Source organism: Macaca thibetana, chromosome 16 (genome assembly GCF_024542745.1).
Source record: "Macaca thibetana thibetana isolate TM-01 chromosome 16, ASM2454274v1, whole genome shotgun sequence".
NCBI classification, from domain to species: domain Eukaryota; kingdom Metazoa; phylum Chordata; class Mammalia; order Primates; family Cercopithecidae; genus Macaca; species Macaca thibetana.
In genome coordinates this window covers 74,868,158-74,886,559 of record NC_065593.1, presented here as the reverse complement: position 1 = coordinate 74,886,559, position 18,402 = coordinate 74,868,158, and the positions used below count along the sequence as shown (strand labels likewise).

At 39.6% G+C, this 18,402-nt stretch overlaps 1 protein-coding gene across 2 annotated transcripts in view; it reads right to left on the bottom strand.

Moving 5' to 3' along the window:
• Nucleotides 1-18,402, bottom strand: part of SMURF2 (SMAD specific E3 ubiquitin protein ligase 2) — a 115,859-nt gene that overhangs the window by 96,463 nt on the left and 994 nt on the right. The window lies entirely within an intron of this gene.

Here is an 18,402-nt window from a genome sequence, read left to right as displayed (position 1 = left end):
ATATACCATACTAACGTAAGATTAGTTAATAGGGAAAACTGGTCGCAGAAATACAGGAACTCTATACTATCTTCAGATTTACAGATCTTTAGATTTACAGGTTTTTCTATACATCTAAAACTATTCTAAAATCAAAAGCTTATTTTTAAAAAGACAATAAACAGGTAAATGAATATTAAAAGAAATTGTGTTCGGTTCTCAGAAGTTAACATGATATTATGGATGTAGAGACTACTTTAGAAAGACTAGCTAGGAACACTGAGATAATACAACTGACACAGAAAAATAAGAAGAAACAAGAGAAAGAAAATCCCTTCAAAAGAAAGTATATATATAAAGACCCTGAGGTGGAAAAGAGATTGGGTTTTCAAGAAATTAAAAGAAAATCCACGTGACCAAAGCATAATGAGCAAAGGAAAGCCCAGTCAACGGGGCAGATTATATAAGGTCTTGGATAAATAGTGTCTACTTCATTCAAAGTATAATGGAAAGACACTGGAGGGTTAAAGCAAGGAAGTAAAATAATCCAGTTTACTTTTTTTTTAATGCATGAAGCTACACTGTGGAGAATGGATTGTAGACGGGTTAAAGAAAAACAATGAGGCCGGACGCAGTGGCTCACACCCGTAATCCCAGCACTTTGGGAGGCCAAGGCAGGCAGATCACGAGGTCAGGAGACCGAGACCATCCTGGCCAACATGGTGAAACCCCATCTGTACTAAAAATACAAAAATTAGCTGGGCATGGTGGCAGGTGCCTGTAATCCCAGCTACTCAGGAGGCTGAGGCAGGAGAATCATCTGAACCAGGGAGTCGGAGGTTACAGTGAGCCGAGATCGTGCCACAGCACTCCAGCCTGGCAAAAGAGCGAGACTCCATCTCAAAAAAAAAAAAAAGAAAAGAGAAAAATAATGCAGACCCTACAGGGAAGCACTAACATCCTTTTATTCTTAACCTTGAATTATAATATTTTTTCAATACAAAAATCATTCCAAAAATAATTCCAGAAAATTAAAGAATTAAGCTCTATAAATTATTTTATTCAGATAGCGTCTGCTTTCTTTTTACCAATCTGCTTCTCTATGACCTTTCTAATCCTTTACAAAAATAATTTATGGAGTTTACACTTTAATAAGCTATCGTAACTCTTCTAGAGGCTGTTGAAAATTTTTATGCCATTTGTTAAGTGCTCTGTAATAAAATTCCTGGAAATTCAAAGGTAGAACACAAAATAAATTATAAAAGCTGAAAATTGTTATCCATTAGATTAATATATCAAAGAATAAATAGTCCAACCCCCCCAAAAAAGACAAAAAGTAGCAGCACCTGCTGCCACTGCCAACACCTGTGACAATTTTTTAAATGACTGCAAATTCTTTGAAACTTCTTCTATCAAAATATGGGAGTTTATGTTCCCTCTCCTTGAATCTAGAATAGCCTGTAACTACCTTGTTTTATAACCAATAGAATGCAGGTAGGACTTCCTAGGCTAAGTCAGAAAGGGACATGTAACTTTCACTTAGTTCCTTGGACAAGTCCTGTTGGTGCCCTGAGTCAGTCATGTTAGCAGTGTAGTTGCCCTAAAGCTGCCATAAACCAGTCCATGTAGAGACCACATGGAGGCTCTGACATGACCTGAAGCGAGAGATATGCCAAGTCACCCCCCAGCTATTCCAGTTCTAGCCACCATCTAAATAAACACACAACAGACTCTGGGCCAAAATGACGACCCAATTAAGCCCCTTGCCAAATCCCTGACCCACAGAAACCAGGAGATAATAAAACTATTAAAGTCTCACCCCAGATGGAATGCAATAGCACGATCTCCAATCTCGGCTCACTGCAACCTCCACCTCCCGGATTCAAGCAATTCTCCTGCCTCAGCCTCCTGAGTAGCTGGAATTACAGGTGCATGCCGCCACACCTGGCTAATTTTTTGTATTTTAGTAGAGACAGGGTTTCACCGTGTTGCACAGGCTGGTCTCAAACTCCTGAGCTCAGGCAATCCACCCGCCTCAGCCTCCCAAAGTGCTGCGATTACAGGTGTGAGCCACCACACCCGGCCCTGGGGTCATTTTTTATGCAGCAATTCTAATAAGCCTTTTCTAGCAAATATATGATAATTCATGTAAATAATTGGGAGGAGGAGAAGAATCTGTTTGGTTAGCAATACAGGTCGATTTTCTAGCTTCCACGTACCTAAGGGATCTGGAAAAGCCATGTAATATTATAACTCACAGAAAGCAAAGTACATTCTCCCTAAAGTCAACATAATTGGCCTTATAATCTCTACAGATTCTTTACCTGCATCATGATTCCTCTATAGCAAAAGAGAATGGATAAATATATTTATCAGGCCACTGAGTAGTCAAACCTGCATCATGATTCTTCCATAGCAAAAGAGAATGGATAAATATATTTATCAGGCCACTGAGTAGTCAACTGAGAGCCTTACACCATATAATCCCACTAAATACAGTAGTTATTTATTATGGCCTAAATTAATCCCTGGCTTCTCCTGAAACAAAATGAGCGAGTCATTTATTGCAGAAGCATCAAAACTACCAAACAAAGCAAAAATTAAGTTTATTCTCTTTTGAATCAAGAGTTATCAAACATTACCACTAAGAAGGACAGGCCTTTTAAATTATGTTTATCAGCCATCCCTTTCTAAAACTTTTATTCATTTAATTAACAGATCTATTAAGCACTGTGTGTATGCAAATATTAGTATGAATGATTCTACAGCTATAAAGAAGTTCACAGTGCTATGGGGAAAACCTTAACCAACCAATTTTAAGTTGAATTTTACTTATTTATTTATTGAGACAGGGCCTTCCTCTGTCGCCCTAGTTGGAGTACAGTGGCACACTCAGGACTTACTGCAGCTTCGCCTCCCAGGCTTAAGAGATCCTCCCACCTCAGCCTCCCTGGTGGCTGGGACTACAGGCATGCACCACCACGCCTGGCTAATTTTTTTGTATGTTTTGTAGAGGTGGAGTTTCACCATGTTATCCAGGCTTAAGTTGAATTTTACCCTTTATTTTTTACTTTGAGATAGGTTCTCACTCTATCACCTGGGCTGGAGTACAGTGGCACCATCACAGTTCACTGCAGCCTCAACTTCCTGGGCTCCAGTGATCCTCCCATCTCAGCTTCCCAAGTAGCTGGGATCACAGGCACGCCACCATGCCCAGCTAATTTTTGTTTTTTTGGTAGAGTCAGAGTTTCGTCAGGCTGGTCTCGAACTCCTGAGTTCAAGCAATCCACCTGTGTTGGCCTCCCAAAGTGCTGAGATTACAGGCATGAGCCACTGCACCTGGCCTTAAATTGAATTTTAAATCGATATATTAAGTAATATAATGAGAAGTATGCTAAAGTAATATAGGAGAATAAATAAGGGTGTGCTAGATGTTTTGTTTTCTATTTACTCCTCCAGATCTATTCTCCATCCTTTACCCTATGCCCTAGGAGGCTGCTGTCATGTACCACATAAACTGGGCTCCTTTGTTCTCTGGCTTTAAATTGGGTTTAATAAATGAGAAGCAACAATCAGGGTCTCTCTGGACTCCTACAACTACCCTCTTACTTTGCCCTTGCTGGGCCAAATATGGTGCAACTTCCTAGCATTGCTAGTCCCTAGGTGCTGCACTATTCCTTGCTGGATTCCTGTAACCCTTCCCATACCATTGTAAATACTCCCTTCATTACACTCTTTGACCTAAAGTAAGAGTGTTACTTGTTTCCTATCAGGATACTAATAGAGAGGAACACCTAACTCAGCCTGGGGAAGCCTGGGAAGAATTCTCAGAGGAGATAATGCTTCAGCTACGTTTTTTGTTTGTTTTTTGAGACTGAATCTCAATCTGTGGCCCAGGCTGGAGTGCAGTGGTGTGATCTCAGCTCACTGCAGCCTCTGCCTCCTGGGTTCAGGCGATTCTCCTGCCTCAGCCTCCTGAGTTGCTGGATTATAGGGGCACACCACCAAGCCTGGCTAATGTTTATATTTTTAGTGGAGATGGGGTTTCACCATATTGCCCAGGCTGGTCTCAAACTCCTGGAGTGCAGTGGTACAATCTCGGCACACTGCAACCTCTGCCTGCTGGGCTCAAGCCATCCTTCCGCCTCAGCCTCCCAAGTAGTTGGGACTACAAGTACGCACCACACACCAGGCTAATTTTTGTAGTTTTTGTAGAGATGGAGTTTCGCCACGTTGCTCAGGCAACCCACCTGCCTCAGCCTCCAAAGAGCTCGGATTTCAGGCATGAGCCACTGTGCCCAGTCTCAGCTATGTCTTAAAAGTGGAGGACCAAGCATGGTGGCTCACGCCTGTACTCCCAACAATTTGGGAAGCTAAGGCAGGAAGATCAATTGAGCTTAGGATTTTGAGACCAGCCTTGGCAACACATCAGAACCTCATCTCTACTAAAAATAAAAATTAAAAAAAAATTAGCCAAGTATAGTGGCATGTATCTATAGTCCCAACTACTCAGGAGGTTGAGGCAGGAGTAGTACTTGAGCCTGGGTGGTCCAGGCTGCAGTAAGCCCTGATCAAACCACTGCACTCTAGCCTGGGTGACAAGAGCAAGACTCTGTCTCAAAAAAAAGGAAAAAAAATGCTGAGTAGCCGGGCACGGTGGCTCACGCCTGTAATCACAGCACTTTGGGAGGCTGAGACAGATGGATCACCTGAGGTCAGGAGTTTGAGACCAGCCTGGCCAACGTGGTGAAACCCTGTCTCTGCTAAAAATACAACAATTAGCCAAGCGTGATGGTGGCAGACACCTGTAATCCCAGTTACTCGGGAGGCTGATGAAGGCGAATCGCTTGAACCCAGGAAGGGGAGGTTGCGGTGAGCCAAGATCACGCCATTGCACTCCAGCCCAGATGAGAGTAAGACTCCATCTAAAAAAAAAAAAAAAAAAAGATTCAGGGAACAAATTTTGTCAGATAAAAGGTGCTCATTTCACTTTCACTGGTTCAGATTACCTACAAAGATACCTTGGCAGACACAGTGGCTCATGTCTGTAATTCCAGCTACCAGGGAGGCTGAAGTGAGACTACTGCTTGAAACCCAGAGTTCAAGACCATCCTGGGCAACAGTGAGACCCAGTCCTTAAAAACTTTTTTTCTTAATTAGCCGGGCACAGTGGTGAGTGCCTGTTGTCCTAGCTACTCAGGAGGCTGAAGCAGGAAGACTGCTTGAGCCTAGGAGTTCCAGGCTATAAGTGAGCTACGATCATGCCACTGTACTCCAGCCTGGGCAACACAGTGAGACCCTATCTCTCAAAAAAAAAAAATCTCATTAGTAATTAAATGACACAATAAATGAGAATATCTTAAAACCATAGAGCTCTGAAAAAAAATGTTGAATTATCTTCCTAACATTGACAGACTACTTACATGTGACTTTCCTTAGATGATAATCCAGAAACAGATTTTATTCCAGTGAATGTTAGTGATCTTCATTTTGTTAAGAAGCAAAATTTGCAGAGTGTAGTAAAATAGTTCTATCCATCAAGTCAAATATTGACAAATGATACTTCAGTTCTGTATCTTTATAACTTAATGTTGTTGAACTTACTAAGGTATAAATGTTAGTTAATTCAATAATGACATCACAAAGAGAGATCTTATTTGTTTCAACTGAGGTCCCTGGGATCACGAAAGCCTATTTTCAATTTCATCATTCTTTAATTCACAAGTGGCTCACACATGTAACTCCAGCATTCTAGGAGGTCAAGATGGGAGGAATGTTTGAAGCCAGGAGTCTGAGACCAGCCTGGGCAACATAATGAGACTCCATTTCTACAAAAAATTTAAAAATTACACCAGCATGGTGCCACATACCTATAATATCAGCTACTCAGGAGGCTGAGGCAGGAGGATCACTTGAGCCCAGGTAGTCAAGGCTATAGTGAGCCATAAGCCTAAACGACAGAGTGAGACCCTGTTTCAAACAAAAACAAAAACAAAAAACAAAAAACAAAACACACACACACAATTTATTGAAGTACTATGTATCCAGTACTATGTTAGAGATGGTATTTTGAATGTATCAAATGCCGTTTTACTTTTAAGTTTTTTTTCCATCCTTCTTTCCTTACAAAAATTCCCCACGTTCAACTGTAAAAAATCTCTATCAACCTTATTTATGGTATTAGATTCACATAATTCTGAATACTCTTACCAACCAATCAGAAAAGAAGAACTTTTCTTCTTCACTGAAGGAAGAAAGTTACATGTAAAGCCTGATGACACAAAAATCACAAAAATAAAAACAGAACTAATTACTAATGTTTGCAGCTCTACTATCTACTCCTACAACATGTAGCATTTAAAGAGTTTACATAAGAAAGCTCACACTAAAGTATGATTTTTCATTAGACATTGGAGTCAAATTTTCAGTTTCTAACTCTTCAACACCATTTATTCCAAGTACACTCATTTAAACTTTGGGTTTCAGTTTTACAGGTTTTTACATACCCTGACATCTATCAGTGCAAAAATACCCCCATCTACTGGCAAGAGGTGACGCTACAGGCTACTTTTGAAAGTGCCAGCATGCTACAGGGGAATTTATCGAGTCATAAAGACTTCATCCAAACAGCTCCCCCATCTACAACCCAACTCCCAAAATCCTGAGCCATCCAAACGATTCCCCAAAGCTCTTCTACTTCTTACCAAACACTGGGGAATGGAAGGAACAGAGAAGTACAGTTAATCGGTTAAATGTCTGCCATATTAAGATAAAAATTGTTTATAAAAATATATTTTTAAATATTTAAAATATTGAGGCCAGGTGCAGTGGCTCATGCCTGTAATCCCAGCACTTTGGGAGGCTGGAACGGGCATATCACTTAAGATCAGGAGTTTGAGAAACAACCTGGCCAACATGGTGAAACCCTGTCTCTACTAAAAATACAAAAAATTAGCCAAGCATGGTGGTGCATGCCTGTAGTCCCAGCTACTGGGAAGGCTGAGGCGGGAGAATTGCTTAAACGAGAGTGGCAGAAGTTGCCGTGAGCTGAGATTGCACCACTGCACTCCAGCCTGAGTGACAGAGCGAGACTCCGTCTCAAAAATAAAATATTGAAAACATTTGATTAAAATATTGAAATATAAATACCTAATTATATTTCATTATATGAATACTTCATGATATGCTGATATTCCAAGGTATACAAGACATTTATGCCTTTTTTTTTTCTTGCCTAGCTAGGATTTCAATCCAAAATGCTTACTTTAAAAGACATGTATCATTTAAACAAATACATATTAATCATTATTAATGCTGTACCTGCTCTTATAAAATATAATTGGTTTTGACCAATTTCTTTAAAACAAAATCTGTGGTCAAAAATGACAAAGTATGTCTACAAAAAACTTTACACCTTTAACAGTATCTTTCATGTACATTCTTCCATCATATTGCTAAAATAAATAAGACTTGCCTTTTTTTTTTTTAAGACCATGTCTAGCTATGTTGCCCAGGCTGGTCTTGAATTCCTGGGCTCAAGCGATCCTCCAGTCTCAGCCTTCTAGATAGCTGGGATTACAGGCACACACCATCACACTTGGGTTTTTGTTTTTTGGGTTTTTTGGGGGTATTTTCACACCTGGTTTTAACACTGTCATTTTAAGCATGCATTTATAACTAAAGGGACAAGCACAGAGAAAATAAGTGATTTGTTTAGACGCAAAAAGCTTATACGTGGCATAACTAGGATACGAACCCACATTTTCTGCCTCCAATTCTATACTCTCCACAACATTCTGACTACCTCTCATAAAACTACCTGTCATAAAATGACCAGGTACGGTGGCTCATGCCTGTAATCCCAGCACTTTGGGAGGCCAAGGTGAGTGGATCACTTGAGGTCAGGAGTTCGTGACCAGCCTGACCAACATGGTGAAACCTCGTCTCTACTCAAAATAAAAAATTAGCTGGGTGGAGTGACAGGCCCCTATAATCCCAGCTACTGGGGAGACTGAGACAGGAGAACTGCTTGAACCCGGGAGGCTGAGGTTGCAGTGAGCAGAGATCACGCCACAGAACTCCAGCCTGGGCAATAGAGTGAGACTGTGTCTCAAAAAAAAAAAAAAAATTACTAAGTATATCTTACATAGAAAATAAGATCTACATTATGGATTTCTGCTTTGTGACAGTGTCCAGGAATGCACGGTGGTTAAAAAAAAAAAAAAAAATCTGCTGACTGGGCGCGGTGGCTCATGCTTGTAATCCCAGCACTTTGGGAGGCCAACATGAGCTGATCACCTGAGGTCAGGAGTTCAAGAACAGCCTGGCCAACATAGCGAAACCCCGTCCCTACTAAAAATACAAAAATTAGCTGGGCGTGGTGGTGGGCACCTGTAATCCCAGCTACTTGGGAGGGTGAAGCAGGAGAATCGCTTGAAACTGGGAAGTGGAGGTTGCAGTGAGCTGAGATCGTACCATTGCACTCCAGCCTGGGTGACAGAGCAAGGCTCTGTCTCAGAAATATATATATTTTTGTGTGTGTATATATATACACACACACACATATGCTTACATTTCAATAAAATTAAGTTTCTTCCTTTCTTTTGCCTTGTAGAAAAAAAATATACACATAAAGCTGGGTGTGGTGGCTCACACCTATAATCCCAGCACTTTGGGAGGCTGAGGCAGGTGGATCATTTGAGGTCAGGAGTTCAAGACCAGCCTGGCCAACATGGTGAAACCCTATCTCTACTAAAAATATAAAAATTACATGGGCATGGTGGCATGTGCCTGTAGTCCCAGCTACTTGCGGGGCTGAGGCAGGAGAACTGCTTGAACCTGGGAGGTGGAGGTTGCAGTGAGCCAAGATCCTGCTACTGCATTCCAGCCTGGGTGACGGCAAGACTCCATCTAAAAAAAAAAAAAAAAAAAAAAAAAGAAAGAAAAGAAAAGAAAAGAAAAAATACACACATAAAATAATGCAAGTAAAAACAGGCCAGGTGCAGCAATGACTCAGGCCTGTAATCCAGCACTTCGGAAGGCCAAGGCAGGGGATCACTTGAGGCCAGGAGTTCAAGACCAGCCTGGACAACACAGTGAGGCCCCATGTCTACAAAAAAAAATTAAAAAATAAAAAAATTAGTTGGGCGCAGTGGTGCACGTTTACAGACCCAGCTATTTAGAATGCTGAGGCAGGAGGATCATCTGAGCCCAGTTCAAGATTGCAGTGAGCTCTGATTATGCCACTACACTGCAGGCTGGGTGACAGAGACCCTGTCACAAAAATACTAATACAAGCAAAAATGATAAATACTCATAACCCAACCCACACTAACACACCAATCACCTCCCTTCTTTTCTGTGGCCACATTTTAGATATGTTTATTCTTTATATCCTACCTTTGCCAAAAATGATTTGAGGGGACTGCTGGTAAACAGGTAAATTTTGTTAAGTCCTGGTTGTTGCAATCCTCTTTCATCACATCAGTAAGAGATGAAAAAGACTAATAATTAAGAAATGTAAGGTTCATAACAGAAATTCTGAAAGGAAAACTACAGGGCCCAATCTAGGCTTTTTCTGATTTCTTATATCTCCATTCATGGTACCACATAATAAACATAATATCTGTCACAGATCAAAATTGATAAATACTTATTGGTTGAACAAATTAAACAATGGCTCCAAAGTATTACAAGATCCTAAATCAAAGACTCAATTTGTTTGAAAGCTACTTTATTTTAAAGCTATAGTAATCAAGACAGCATAGTGTTAAAAATAAACTTAAAGGGTAGAATCATAAAGAAAACAGAAGAGAGTCCAGAAATAGAATTCTATGTATACTGTTAACTGATTGTTTGTTTGTTTTGAGACAGAGTCGTGCTCTGTCACCCAGGCTGGAGTGCAGTGGCGTGATCTCGGCTCACTGCAACCTCCACATCCTGGGTTCAAGTGATTCTCTTGCCTCAGTCTCTCAAGTAGCTGGGATTACAGGCGACTGCCACATACCTGGCTAATTTTTTATTTTTAGTAGAGATGAGGTTTCACCATGTTGGCCAGGCTGGTCTAGAACTCCTGACCTCATGTGATCCTCCTGCCTCGGCTTCCCAAAGAATAGGCATGAGCACCTGGCCTGTCAACTGATTTTCTACCAAGGTGCGAAGACGATTCAATGGAGGAAACAAAAGTATTTTCAACAAATAGTGCTACAAAAATGGAATATCCATATGAAAATCATGACCCTTACTTTTCACAGCATATTAAAAAATTAACTTGAAAATAAGTTTAAATGTATGAGTTAAAATTATAAATAATGCGGAAGAAAACACAGTTCTAAAATCTTTAGAACTCTGGGTTAGAAAAAGACTTAGGACTCAAAAAAAAAAGAAAAACCACAAAAACCACAAAAGGAAAAAATGGTTTCATCAGCATTCAAAACTTCTTCTCTTTGGGACATCTTTTAGGGGAGCAGGGGGAGCAATGGTTTAGGAGAAAATATTTGCAAAGTATACATCTCATAAAAGGCCTACAACCAGAATTAAATAATTCTCAAAACTCAACAAGAAAACAATCCAATTTTAAAACATGAACAAAAGATTTGGATATTCACCCATGATTACATGGACAATAAATAAGTTAATTAAAATATGCTTAAAACTGTAGGTTATAAAGGAAGTAAAAATTAAAGTACAATGAAATATCTGTACCTACCAATTAGAATGGCTAAAATCAAAGACAGACAATACCAAGTGCTGACTAGGATGGGGAACTACTAAAATTCATACAAAGCTGGTTGGGGAACTACTGAAACTTATACAATGCTGGTAGAAATGCAAAATGGTAAAACTTTGAAAAAAAAAAATTTTTTTTTTTTTTGGAGACAGGGTCACCCACGCTAGAATGCAGTGGTGTGAGCACAGGTCACTGCAGCCTTAACTTCCCAGGCCCAATCAATCCTCCATCAGCTTCTCGGGTAGCTGATACTACAGGCACAGGCCACCACACCTGACCAATTTCTGTATTTTTTGTAGAGACAGAGTTCTGCCATGTTGCCCAGGCTGGTCTCAAACTCCTGGGCTCAAGCAATCCGCCCAGATTTTTTAAAAGTTAAAATGCATACTTTCCGTATGATGCAACAATTCCACTCATTTACCCAAGGGCAAGAAAAACATGTTCACAAAGAGCCATGTACTCAAATGTTTATTAGTAATGGCCAAAAACTGGAAACAACAAATGTCTGCAGATATTTACAAACGGATAAACAAATTGATGTACAATGCAATATTCCTTAGGAATGAAAAGGAATGAAGTACTGATATTCAGCATGGATGGATCTCAAAAGCATCATGCTAAAAGAAGCCTCACCCAAAAGACTGCAGACGGTACGATTCCATTTACACAAAATCCTAGAAAAGGCAAAATTATAGTGACCAAAAACAGATCAGTGGTTGACAAGTTCCGGGTACTGAAGAAGACAACTGGAGATGAAGAGGTAAGAGGAAATTTTTGGGAAGAAATGGAAAGAGCACTGCATGATTGCAATCATGCATGTGGTAATTCCTCCCTAAAAATGAATCATCAAGGTTTATTTAAAAATTTAAACTTTATGTCTGCTATCAATTTTCGTGTAAAACCAAACCAAACTGCCAATCAAACCTAAGATTATCTTTTGACACATTTTAATATAATATCAAATGTGGTTTTAAAAAAAGGTAGTCAACGCCATCAGAAGCTATTCTAAAACAGTCGGTCTGAAACTATTCTTGTCCAGAAGATTGCTCATATTTAAAAAAATTTTAATGAAATAAAATTGCTCACTTTCTTCAACTACTTATATGTTAGATAGAAATCCAAGAGAAAAGAAAAATTTTAAGTGTTAACATTCAACTGTAACAAGTACCAAACACTGATACCTAAAAAACTAGCCATCAGCTGGGCGCGGTGGCTCATGCCTGTAATCCCAGCACTTTGGGACGCCGAGGCAGGTGGGTCACCTAAGGTCAGGAGTTCGAGACCAGCCTGACCAACATGGAGAAACCCTGTCTCTACTAAAAATACAAAATTAGCTGGGTGTAGTGGCACATGTCTGTAATCCCAGGTGCTCGGGAGGCTGAGGCAGGAGAATCGCTTGAACCCAGGAGGTGGAGGTTACAGTGAGCCGAGATGGTGCCATTGCACTCCAGCCTAGGCAACAAGAGCAAAACTCAGTATCAAAAAATAATAATAATAAATTAATAAATATAGAGATGAGGTCTCACTATGTTGCCCAGGCTGGTCTCGAACTCCTGGGCTCAAGTGATTCTCCCACCTTGGCCTCCCAAAATGCTGGAATAACAGGCATGAGCCACCACGCCCAGCCATAATTGTTCTAATCAAGCAAAAATACATATAACTGCATTCCTAAATACAAGCAATAACAAGGATTAGAAAACACAATGTAAATCACACAAATATAAATTATCTGAAATTAAATTCAAACACAGGAAGAAAATTATAAAACTATCCTGAGCAATATGGGCCAAAGCTTAAATAAATGTAAAAACATAGCATGCTCCTGGGTGAGAAAACTACACAAACTTAGATATCTCTTTTTCCCAAAGTAAAGCAATTCTAATGATAATCCCCATGAAATGTCTTTTTTTTTGAGACACAGTTTCACTGTCGCCCAGGCTGGAGTGTAGTGGCATGATCTCGCCTGCAACCTCCACCTCCTGAGTTCAAGCGATTCTCATGACTCAGCCCCCCCAGTAGCTGGGATTACAAATATGTGCCACCACGCCCAACTAATTTTTGTATTATTAGTAGAGACAGGGTTTCACCATGTTGGCCAGGCTGGTCTTGAACTCCTGACCTCAGATGATCCACCTTCCTCAGCCTCCCCAAAGTCCAAGGATTACAAGCGTGAGCCACCACGCCTGGCTCCAATGAAATTTCTTATTAAGCTTAACAAGTTTAATATTTATGTGGAAGAAAAAAATAAAAATAGCAAAAAAAAAAAAAAAAAAAAAAAATTGAGAGGCCAAGGCAGGCAGATCACTTGAGGTCAGGAGTTCGAGACCAATCTGATCAACATGGTGTTAAGTCCGTCTCCACCCAAAAAAAAACCCAAAAAAAATTTAGCTGGGAGTGGTGGCATACACCTGTAATCCCAGCTACTAGGGAGGTTGAGGCAAGAGAATCACTTGGACCCAGGGGTCAGAGGCTCCAGTTAGCCAAGATCACACCAATATGCTCTAGGCTGAGTGACAGAACGAGATTCCACCTCTTAAAAAAACTGGCCTAGTGAGAATATTAAACGAAATTATAAAGCTACAATAATGAAAACAGTATGGCACTGAACAAGAGATATATCTGACAATCATAATTAACATAACTGAAAAGATACTACATCACTGTGGAAAGGAAGAATTGGTTAATAAATAATGACAAGATGGCTAAATAGCAATTGAAGGGGAAATAGTTTATTAAACCATTTTTAAAAAACATTAAATATAAAGTACTTATTTATCAAACTTCTTGAAAAATAAGGCCTTCCAAGTATAGAACAGGAAAAACAAAACAAAAGTTGGACAGATTTTGAATCCTAAGATAACACATTTCTACATATCCAAACAATGACCAATATTAAAAGACAAATAATTCACCATGGAAATGTTTGCAGCAAATATGACAACAGATTAATATATTTGTAAGTCTCAGGTAGATCAATAAGAAAAGCACTAAGGCTCTAACATAACTAGGACAAGGCCAAACAAGTCAATGAAAATAAATATGATTAGTAAACAGGAAAATATTCTGCTTCATGAATGTTTAAATGGCACATGCCACAAAATTAGCAAAAAATTTAAAACGCAATTAGCTAATGCTTATAACAGAATAGTAAAAAGGGACATCTTTATTTACTGCTGCTCTAAATAGGCCCAACTCTTTTAAGAAGCAGTCTAAAGGAAAAATTAAACACGAAACCTTAAAAATATCCACACACTTGACCTCAGTAATACTATTTTTATGGAAGCATCCTAAAAAAAAAAAAAATCCTTTTAAAAAAATCAAAGTTACCTACACCAAGATGTTTACAGTAATTATTTGTAATAAAAAATATGGAAATAAATGTTCAAACAAGAAAAAAATCTGAACGACTGTTGCTGTTGAATCTTCTTAACCAGTTATCCTAAAACCAGTCTTCATGGCTCCCATTCCAGTCCATCCTCCATACTGCTCCCAGATTGTGTCTAAACAGCATATATATCAAAGCTTAAAATCCTGCAATGGTTCCCACCACCTTAAAAAAAATAAACATCTTGGCAAACTACAATAAGGTCCTAACTAGGTTGGTCCCTGTCTAGAGCCTCACCTCTTGCCACTCACACCCAATGCGTTAGCCATAAAGAACACATGCAGAACTATTCTGAACGCTTTATAGCTCTCCAGCATTCATTAAATAAAATGCCAAAAAGGTCTTAATCCATGCTCACACAAGGATCCTAACTTCATGGCACTTAAAGCATAGGAACAATAAACGCCCATCAGTGGGTTAGGTCTGATACTAGAAGAAGAGTTTCTTAGAGTCACAGAGGACAGTTCAACTCAGGTCAGGGAAGGTTCTAGGGATAACAGTAATCTTTGAGTTGAGCCTTAAAAGATGGGCAAGTATTGCTAGGGGCGAGGGCGATTCCAAGTGAACAGAATGTGTCAATTTTATTTTTCCACACAAATTCTAATAAACTTGTAATAAGCTTTCTAGACAACTTTGGTTGTGACATGTACTTCTCCAACTTTCAGTTTCTCCTACTACTTAGAGCTACTATGAAAATTAAAAGTGGTAATAGATATGAACTTAACACAGCATCTGGCACTTAAACTTTCAATACATGTCAATCACACAGAAACATGTACAATGCTGATTACAATGGCGTATTTCAAGGGTTCAGCATTCTTAGACAAAGAAAGTATCAGTAAACAAAAGTGAAGACAAAGAGAAAAACTAGTAAGAACAAAGTTAAACAAACGACCTATCACCATTTAGCCAGGGTGAAATACTTCTCTCTACAAGCCCTAATGAGATCCTCACGTTACATATTACAACAAAACAATAATTTATATTCATTTTATATTGAATCATGAATAAAACATTAAGTTCTACTAAGTATGGTCTATTTGAAAAGAGGAGGACATACTACATCTTTAAGACTCTCACCAAAAAAGGCTAAAATAGGCCAGGCGTGGTGGCTCAAGCCTGTAATCCCAGCACTTTGGGAGGCCGAGACGGGCGGATCACGAGGTCAGGAGTTCGAGACCATCCTGGCTAACACGGTGAAACCCCGTCTCTACTAAAAAATACAAAAAACTAGCCGGGCGAGGTGGCGGGCGCCTGTAGTCCCGGCTACTCGGGAGGCTGAGGCAGGAGAATGGAGTAAAAACCCGGGAGGCAGAGCTTGCAGTGAGCTGAGATCTGGCCACTGCACTCCAGCCTGGGCGACACAGCGAGACTCCGTCTCAAAAAAAAAAAAAAAGAAAAAAAAGAATATTTTTCTATCCAAACCATTGTAAGAAAAGCCTGTATCAGATAGTCATATAAGTATGACACAGAAATTATACATTTTGTAATAAATTTGTTATAGAAATAGTAGTTGAAGTTGATAGTGTTACCATACAGCCCATTTCAATGATCGTATGTTAATGTGTCATAAAGAACAGAAGTAGCAGCCGGGCGCAGTGGCTCACGCCTGTAATCCCAGCACTTTGGGAGGCCGAGACGGGCGGATCACGAGGTCAGGAGATCGAGACCATCCTGGCTAACACGGTGAAACCCCGTCTCTACTAAAAAATACAAAAAACTAGCCGGGCGAGGTGGCGGGCGCCTATAGTCCCAGCTACTCGGGAGGCTGAGGCAGGAGAATGGCGTGAACCCGGGGGGCGGAGCTTGCAGTGAGCTGAGATCCGGCCACTGCACTCCAGCCTGGGTGACAGAGCGAGACTCCGTCTCAAAAAAAAAAAAAAAAAAAAAAAAAGAACAGAAGTAGCTTGATGGATGAAATCGGATTCTAACCCCCAGTTGCCTGAGGAATCTAAAATTTGGGATCAAATTATTAAATTAGCCCCACCTTCTTAGCATTGACAAATACCAAACAGTTCACTGATTGTGGTTTTAAGAATAATATGTGGAAAGGTCTAATATCAATTGTGAGCAGAGATCTCATGGTTCAAATATTTCCTCTTGTTCAGAAAGAGAGTGTGTGTATGAGTGAGTGTGTGAGTGTGTGTATGTGTGAGTGTATGTGAGTGTGTGCGCGCGTCACCATGTAAGAAATGTTTATACCTTTCAGTAAAGGGGCAATTCCACAATAAGGTTATTATCAACTAACTAAAGTTTATACAACATCTTGAAATCAAAGGTACTCTATAAATTTAAAATACTAATATGGTATTAACTTAAAGCAAAGAATAATAATTTTAAAACACCTTATAGCCCAAGGGTATTGTAAACCAAATATAAATTCACTGTGAGATCTGTCTTTTTTTAAGTGATTTTTTTTCCTCTATTAGGGAACCCAGATCTAAATGAACTGTTAAACACTTAGTCTAAAGGTACGCCAAACATTTCTTAAGGTCTTAACAAAGAATCAACTTTTTTTTTAAACAAAATGAGGCCTAGGTTAAATATTTTATTTGGCTTCTCAAGATGGACTGAGAAGTTGGGCACCAGCTCCAGACCAATTCCTGGACGCACATCAAACACAGCCCCGTCATTTATCCAGTCAGTCAAAACAATCTTTTCCATCTAACCCTTTAATGTTTATGTCCTAAAAAGCTGCTAATTGAATCCAGCTCTTGAGATCTATTTGCTAAAATCTATACCATCTAATTTGTAAATGATGAACAAAAATGGAAAAAAAAAAATGTTAACTTTCCTGGCAAAACAGAAGAGACTCCACTGTAACCAAAGAAGGAAGGACAATGTTTTTAATATTTGTCAAATTTTGAGAGAAAACGATTCAGAGACAAATAGTTGTAAGAAACTCAGAGTACCTCAAACTGTTTTTACTATTAAGAGGACACAGGGTATTTAAAACTCCTCAGAAAAACCTGAAACAAAATCACTATAAATGTAGTTCAATATTCCCTCTTCCCCTAAAATATAAGCATAATCTTTCCTCTTAACAAACTTTAATTATAAATTTTTATAACGTATCATAGGTAGTACGGAAACCACAGATAAACACTTTAAGATCTACTGAGTCATACTAAAAACCTCAACTAACTTTATTTGAAGAAAATCAAAATCCCTATTTTTTCCCTCATCTATATAGCCCAGAGGAAAGTAAATGGAAACAGCCAATTTCTGATGCTTTCTGCACACCTGGGATCACATGTTCTTTCCACGATCACTGACTCCAGATAGCAACAGCAACAGATAAACTCGAAAGCAACAAAGATCCCCTATAAAGGTTTCCATTGTCTCCTCCCAATATAAGGACACTGAATGGGGGAGAGCGGGGGAGAAGGGGGAATACAAGTATCCTGCAATCCAGGTTTTCCATTAAGAACCACTCAGTTAATGATTCCTTGCAATTTTCCCTAGGGAAAGGAAAACTGTCATGAAGGTAATATATTATTTAAATTGCAGCCAACATACATTCAAGCTAAATTCTCAAATACCAAATTCACTGCAAGGTTTCACCCAGCAAGTTCAGCCAGTGGACTGAGATGTGACACACAAGCATTCAACTACAAAATTAGTCCAAATAAATCTCAAAGTCTAGTGTGGGCAAACATAATTACAGTTGATTCGTACACGTGCACGCACACACAAATCCTCTACGGAAAATTATCTTTCTCACCACTCACCCGAATATAAACGTGGACAATTTATCAGGGGTAAATGGTGAAGGTAGGATAACGATGTGATTTCAATTCCTTTTCAAACCAAATACAAGTGCTCCTAAAACGGGGGTGGCATGTCCATGTAAGAATACCAAAAATGGCACTGTAAGTAAAACGTACCTGTAATATTAAAGATTTCATGCACCTGGAATCATAAACACTTTGTAAGTGTAGTCTTCTATCTGACAACCCCTCCGGACATTCTTTTCCATTTAGAAAAAGGAAGGGGGAGGGTGGGGAGAGTAACAAAGTTTGCTCTAAAGTTTGTATGAGGACATACTTAGAAATGTACCCCCTCCCTCCCCCCAAAAAAGTGTGTTTTTAAAGCAGGTCGGGAGTTAGAAGTGAGACACGAGTTCTGCGGCCTACAAGGAACAACCCCAAACATGCCACCCTACAATCAAACACTTCCAAAACACAGTGTACAATGAGCCCGAGCCGTCGGATCAGACAGGCACACCGGAAAAGTCAACCTGTCTCCTCTCCTCAGAGAGACGTGAGTTCAAGGTGTGTGGCCCCGGCAGCGGTGGCCGGCGGCGGGG